This window comes from Quercus suber, unplaced genomic scaffold, assembly GCF_002906115.3.
Source record: "Quercus suber isolate HL8 unplaced genomic scaffold, Cork oak 2.0 scaffold_436, whole genome shotgun sequence".
Taxonomy (NCBI): Eukaryota; Viridiplantae; Streptophyta; class Magnoliopsida; order Fagales; family Fagaceae; genus Quercus; species Quercus suber.
In genome coordinates, this window is record NW_027069887.1 from 435,292 (window position 1) to 442,787 (window position 7,496).

A 7,496-nucleotide genomic window follows, 5' to 3' on the forward strand; every position below is an offset into this window, starting at 1 on the left:
TCCAGTGGCGACTCCAGAAATTTTGTCCAGGGTGTTCCTATTCCACTTTGAAAAAATTTCGAGTCATTTTAGTCTGTTTCGAGACGTTTCAGTAAATACCGGCCGAAATTCAAGATTTGGCCAGCATGAAGTTTGTGCTTAAAAAAAAATGTTCTTAAAACCAAAACAAATTTGCATACTGTACACCGAAAAACCTCAAAAGGAAAAAAAAAATGAAAAGAAAAGAAATGAACAAAGGTACCTATACAATAAACTATAAGTTCATTTGAAATATTAATAAAATTATTAATTATTGTTGTTTAGTTGTTTCATAAATTTGTTTGTCTTTTATAAACTATAATTTGGTATACTGTTGTTTCATTAATTATTAAATTATTAATTATTGTTTAGCTTAACATAATTTAATTTATTTGTCTTTTATAATGTATTAGTTAATTAAATTATTAATTATTGATGTTTAGTTGATTTATTAATTTTTTTTTACTAACTACTAGCAGTCTAGCACATACTCCACTGTGCATTAGTACACACCTCATGTGTGCACACACCCTTGCCTCTCCAATACCGTATCGGAGGCCGTTTCGGTTTAGTTAGAGAAACGAAATATTTCTATATTAGTTAATACTGGTGTACCGTTTCAGAATTACCGTTAAATATATATATATATATTCTCTAAAAAATATAAAATGATTTTAAAGTCTGACATAATAATTCCTTTAAATATTAATAATTATGGTTGTAGTATAATCTTTTTTGTTTAGAAGAGTTGTAGTTTAATAATAGTACTAAGTATATGTGCTTACTAAATGCAATAGTGAAAAAAAACAAAAAAATCAATGTGCAAAAGTTAAAGCTAGGACACGTGGGTGCTTGAAGATAAGGTTGAAAATTTTGAGAACTTTTGACTCATGACTTCAGTATTCACGTGGGAGGAGCTCAGGAGGACTCTAGTGTACAAAACATTAGGCGTTCAAAACAAGAAATACCAAAGAACAGAGAAGCGGAAAAGTGAAGAAAAACATAGAACGGAGAAGAAAAGGCGAGGAAGAAGAAGCTGAAGCAGGTGGGGAGACTGCGATTGAGAAAATGGAAGTGGCTGGAGACATGGAAGTGACCGGCAATGTGGTGGTGAGTGGTTGTGACGACAAAAACTGATGATTTTTGGCTTTTTTTTTTCTTTCTTTTGAGATTCTCTGTTACATTTTTTTTTTTTTAAGATTTTAATTCAAAATTTGTTTGGCATAAAAATTTTGAGGGTGTTCCTGATATTACTTGAGAGTGTTCCTATTTTTTTTTTTTAAGGGTAAACAAATAAAAAAATTTAAATTATTATATATAAAAAAAAAAAAATTCAAGTCAGGGTGTTCCTGGGAACACCCTGGACTCCGAGTGGCGTCGCCACTGTTTGCATCTTGCCTAAATATTGGTTATATGGCCTGTTTTTGGCCCAATTCATTGGCTGGATCAGGTTACAATATTTGTAAAAACATTTCATTCTTTTTCTAGATTACATATTTATTGATCAGTAATGTACTATAGTTGTAACAAATTGTGTTGCAGCTTGCTGCATCATAGTTAATTTATGGTTCGTAATTACAAATATGTTCCAACTGACCTCTGCTTGTAAATTGTCCATTGGCTGCTTTCTATTCAAAAGTAAAATTACTGGATGATCTTATTAGTTGAAGATCCCTTTATTTCTTTACAAATTTATCTAATTTGTTGTGGCTTGCTGCATCATAGTTCAATTGATGGCTAAAAATTACACATGTTCCAACTGACCTACGGTTGTAAATTGTCCACAGGCTGCTTTCTATTTTAAAAAAAAAAAAAAAACCATTATTGGAAGATCTCATCAATTGAAGAAGTTCTTTACAAATTTATCCCCATGTCCCTCAAAATCCAACCAACATATCTTTTTCTTTTAATTCTCCATCCTCATCTTTTCAACTCCATCTACCAAACAAAACTTTAGGTTTGATCTCTCTCTCTCTCTCTCTCTCTCTTAGAAGTAACGTAGTTAATCCAAGATTAGATCACCTGCTAATTAGAAAGAACAATAATTATAACAATTATTGGGATATCCAAGATCATGAACTTTCTTGGCATATGATCAATTATTGATCTTTCCACTTTGGTTGGTTTGGATTTATAGTGATTGTCCAACTTTTCTTTTTCAACTTTTTTATGCCATTGGCCATCCAGAGGCCGTTAAAATCAAATGAGATGACTAGATCATTGATTTGGGAGCTTAATATCTACTATAGCTAGCTGCATGATTCCCACCCACACCCCCCTCAAATTAACTAATTGAATAAAATTAACAATAACTTTTCTCTGGTGCTGCAGTATGTTACCTTCTCGTATCACACACATGGTTTGGAGGAGTCACATAATCTGTGGCAATCATTTGTGTTAAACTTTGTGCAGAGGCAAACTTTGCATGAATGCTTCCAGAGTCAATGGTTTGTACAAATTTGCATTCTATGAATGAAGAGAAATTGCCTTCAAGAGCTTATGATGAAGAAGCAAGAAAGATGGGTGATTACCTTGACATACTAAGCCTTACTAGAGTATTCATGTATGGTGCCCAAAGCAAATAAGATGATTACACTATTATCAAAGGTATGTCATTTCTGGAGAAATCGAAAGGTTATAATCTCCTTATAATACTACCTTTCTGTCTAAGAGAAAAAGGAAATTGTGAGAAGTTGACCAAGTAATAGTTGTAGTGTTCGTTTGGGTTAGCTGTTTGAAAATGTGTGTTTTAAAAAACTGGTTTTAAAAGTGGTGTTTTGTCAACTGAGCGTTTGGATAACATTGGTGTAAAATTGCTGTTTTGGGTGCAAATTACCAAAATGGACTTAACTATTTTGTTAAGATTATCTTGTCAATTTTTTAAATGATTAATAATAATAATACTAATAATAAGAGAGAATACATTACAATGAATAAAAAAGAAATACATTAAATTGTTCAAAACCCACAATATCCATTCTAACTCCAAAATAGAATTAATAAAAACATTCTTTACAACCCACAAATAAAATGAGCTCTGTTGTCACGAATAAATTTCATCTTCTCATCATGCGTAGTCTACACAAATAAATTTCTTCCCCCTTGTAAGGTGTCAAATATCCTTTCATTAAGGGGTATCCACCATCAACCAAATAATATTTTTGTAGGTAGAGAGGGGGAATGAACTAATGAGATATGCATAAACAATATCTATTCATATTCAAGATATAATATAATATATATCTGATTGCAGTTTTGGAAAGTTCACAGATTGTCCATGTATAGCATCCAAGAAAATGCATGTATCATGTGCTGCACATACTGTTCTAACTATAGCAAATGTGCTACAGAATGGGTTGCTGCTCTACAAGAACATATTGTTCAAGACTCTCCCTTAAAACCAATGATACTCAACCATGTTCACAGTAGTCCCTTAGCTGGTCACTCTAGTTACTTGAAATCCTTGCACAAAGCCAAACAAAATTTCTATTGGGAGGACATGAAAAAGGATTTAAACAGGCAATCAACGAGTGTGAAGTCTGTCATAGGGTCAAAACTGAGACCTCTACTCCCGCTGGATTATCACAACCCTTGCCTATTCCAATTAGGCCTTGGACAGATATCAGCATGGATTTCATTGATGGACTACCAAAGTCACAGGATCATATGTTGTTCTTGTGGTAGTTGACAGACTCACCAAGTATTTGCACTTCATTTCCTTCGCACATCCGTATTTTGCAGCCTAAGCAGCATCTCTATTCATGCAGCATGTGTTCAACTTGTATGTTGCGCCATCCACAGTTGTGAGTGACAGGGATGCAGTGTTCACAACCACATTTTGGGATGAGTTTTTTAGGCTGTAGGGTACTGCTTTAGCAATGTCTTCCTCATATCACCCCCAAACAAATCACCAAACAGAAGTTGATAATAAGAGTTGGAGCTGTACTTAGGGCTTTTGCTTGTGACAGATCTAAAAGGTGGGCAGAATGGTGGGTTTTGGTTCAAAAACTTACATACAACTACCAAGCTAACTCCATTTGAAGCATTGTATGGGTTCCCTTGTCCAGGGTTGGTAGACTACATTCTTGGCAATAACCTAGAAGTTGTGGACTCATATTTGAAGAATAGAGAGTAGGTTCTAGCTGTTCTTAAGCCACATAATCTAGTGGCTTCACAAGAAAGGATGAAGCTGCAAGAAGACATGACAGGACCTTTGCTGTGGGTGATTGAGTGTATTGGAGTTTGCAGCCATACAAATAGAAATCGTTGGGTGTAAAAGGGCATTGGAAGCTATCCCCAAGGTATTTGACCTTCTTAGATCATTCTAAGAATTGCAGAGGTGGCTTGTAAGCTTGACTTCCCACAAGATTCATGGATTCATCTTGTATTCCATAAATCTTGCCTCAAGCCAAAGTTGGGACATAACACTATCCATTCCTACTCTGCCTCCTGTGGACAATGGAGGTCAGTTCTCTCCTGAACTGGTGGTTGTTTTGCAAGAGCGACCATAGAGTTAAGGAATAGTGGCTACTTAGGTGTTGGTGCAGTGGCAGGGAGGGTCCACAGATGATGCTACTTGGGAGGTTATTTACAAGCCACAGAACCAGTTCCCACACCTTGTGGGAAGGGTGTTTTGAAGGGGGAGGGTATGTTAAGAACCTTAATATCAGCTATGATTGTGCTTGTTGCCTGCCCTGCAGTGTATTTGTGCCTGTGTGCTTGATTCCTGCAGCTTGCTGCCTCTTCCTTTGCTGTTAGTCGTTGTGCTACTGTATGCTACTTCCTATGCTGCCCAACAGTGTTAGCAGATCTGAAGGTGGTATACTAGGTTTAGATAAGTGCACCAGTGCAGGTTTTTGCAAGTTTCAAAGTGTGCAAGTGCTGCTTTGAGATGAGAGTGCATTTAACTAGTTAGTTAATTTTCCCATGTGTATAGTTGGAGTAGCATGTGCTTAATTAGAGATAGTTAGGGTGTTAGCAAGCTGTTAGATGCCGGATGGCAGTTAGTTAGAGAAGAGGTTAGGGAAATTCTTGGCTTGTACTTGAGAAGCCTTGGTATATAAAGGTGCCATTCATTGTAATCAAGGCATCATATAAAATATTTAGATGACTGTTCTTGAATAAGTTCTCAAAAGTCAAAGACAATCCCTGATTTGTCAAAAATCAAGTCAAAACAAGTATAATAAGCCTTGATCAATCTGGAAAATAAATAAATTAAACCACAGGTTCTAGAAATCAAAGCACAAGAACACGATCTAGGTTCTAGAAACATAAAAAATCCATTTGGTTCTCGGGAAAATGAAAGAGAAAACATAAGGAAAATGCTTTGAAGCCTAAAAATTGTAGTGCCTTCCTTGAGCAATTGCAGCTTTATGAGGTAATCATTCTTACCTTCTGGTGCTACTAGTGAAACAGGAGGAAAAGTTATTGAACTTAGAAGTTACATAAACTGGCTACAAAATTATCACAAATAAGATATAAATGCTTCAATTTTCAACTGTGGATAGATCTAACAGAAAAGTTTTTGTAGTATACCCTCACAGGAGACCCTGTAGAGGTGGCATTTGATGAGAAAGAATTCAAGGTATGGTAATCCAAGCCTTTTGGAACCTAAAATCTTACTGAACTTCTATGGAATTTGAGTCAGAGATTGACCTTGCAAAGCCTTAGATCAACTGATGAAATATTGACTTAGAGATATCATCTCAGGTGTTAGTTTTCTTATATGATGCTTTCAGCTTCCTGTTAGACTTCCGCCTGTGTCAGGGCTTCCGGCATTGTGCTTTATGATTTATATTTTTTATTTTTTATTCAAAGATGGCCCAAAAAAATGTGTGTGTGTATAAGATTGAAGGCCAAAATTAAATTTAATAATTTTTATTATAGAAGGATCTAAATATAACTACAAGTTGAGGTGTCCTTAACATGTAACCAATCCCAACATCTTAATGACACAGAATAACTAGAACAAAACTGAAGCAACAATAAGCTTTGCTTGGAGTCAGCACCAAGCAAGAAAACCACTAGGAGTCAGCACCTAAGATAGACCTGTAGTCAGCACCAGACCAAAAGAGACCAAACGGCCATTGTTTTCATTCATCAAGATATCAACTATCTCCTCAAGAAGTACAATAAGTTGTTTATAAAGGATTGCTAAACCCTAGTTCTAATTGGCTAGGAAACCCTAATTGTTTTATTACAAAAATAACCTTACTTCTAAATTAAAATACTAATAGCCCAATAAACTAATAGGACCTAAAACATAAAAATACAATTGACTTGCAAACATAAATGATATTAAATAATAATCTTCTTGCGTCTCCCGCATCACTTAAGGATTAATGTAATCTTAAAGTTTTGGGATTAAGGCATTTTTGTGGTTGTTAATAAGTTACTACTGAATTTTGTAGCACTCTAGTTTTTGCTTATCTTGAAATTTGACAGTCTTCTTTGCTTATTATCAACCATCAAGTCTGTGAAGTTGACTTTCACCTGTATTTTGAAAAGGTTGGAGAGTAAGATATAATTATGCCCCAAAAGAGATTAAACAAAGAGTTCCTCATCTAATAAACTTCAAGGTCAAATGCTAGCTTCAGCTTGCAAGTACAGTATTGTGTGGGCTCTCAGGACTTTAGCCCATTTTGTGGAGAAGAGTGCAAAGAAGGTGAGGTGGAATGCTAAATGAAAAATTACTCTATCAAAGCACTACATGGAAATATCTCATGGTCTCTCACATGAGGTTTCTTCTTTTATACATATTTATTGATTAGCTTTAATGACAAGTCACAAATAGACCCTTTTGCAACTTGGTATTGGTTGGACTTACTTGAAAGTTCATATAAATCAAACATCATGTTTACAATGAGTTTGATAGAACATATTACTCAAGACAGAAGTGAGAAGAGTCAATTTGGACTTTGTACAAGTTTATGCATTGGTGATAAATAGATTTTTAATAGAATTGGAAAGGAAGTTGTATCATTTGAGTAGTTTTGACTCAATGCAATTGTATCACATCAGAAATCCATATTTATGGTCATCAATGCATCTCAGCACTGTCCATGCTTTAATTTATTAGGTGTGATCATCTGGCTGCCCATCTCTTATTCGATTATTCCATTAATCAATTGGATAATCAGCAAGTTGCAAATGAATTGCCACAAGGAAGTATTTTATACTTCAAATCTTAGGATCAATTAACTAGTTGTCTTGATGTTATTGCACAATTTTTCGCCTTGGAGAGAAGAATACTATGCTCGTCACTCTTTTTCTGCAGGTCTTCAAGACGAGCATCTTTTTCCGCAGCACTAGCCTTCAAATCCTCAACCAAAGTTTTCAACTCCTTCACCTCGTCCGTGGTTTTGGCAGCCACTTTAGCCCATTGCTTAGCCTCATCCTTCAACTCCTGAATCCTCATTGTTGGAAATTTAGACCCCTTAAACACACAGATTGCGTAGCCTAGATTAATTAGCCAAGTT

At 35.2% G+C, this 7,496-nt stretch overlaps 1 long non-coding RNA gene across 1 annotated transcript; it reads left to right on the top strand.

Moving 5' to 3' along the window:
• The first annotated feature begins 914 nt into the window (after positions 1–914).
• On the top strand, positions 915–7,233 carry LOC111992558 (uncharacterized). Its single transcript, XR_010624382.1, has 3 exons — positions 915–1,128; positions 2,350–2,625; positions 6,526–7,233. It is a non-coding gene; the product is annotated as an uncharacterized LOC111992558 (long non-coding RNA).
• The last annotated feature ends 263 nt before the right edge of the window (positions 7,234–7,496 follow it).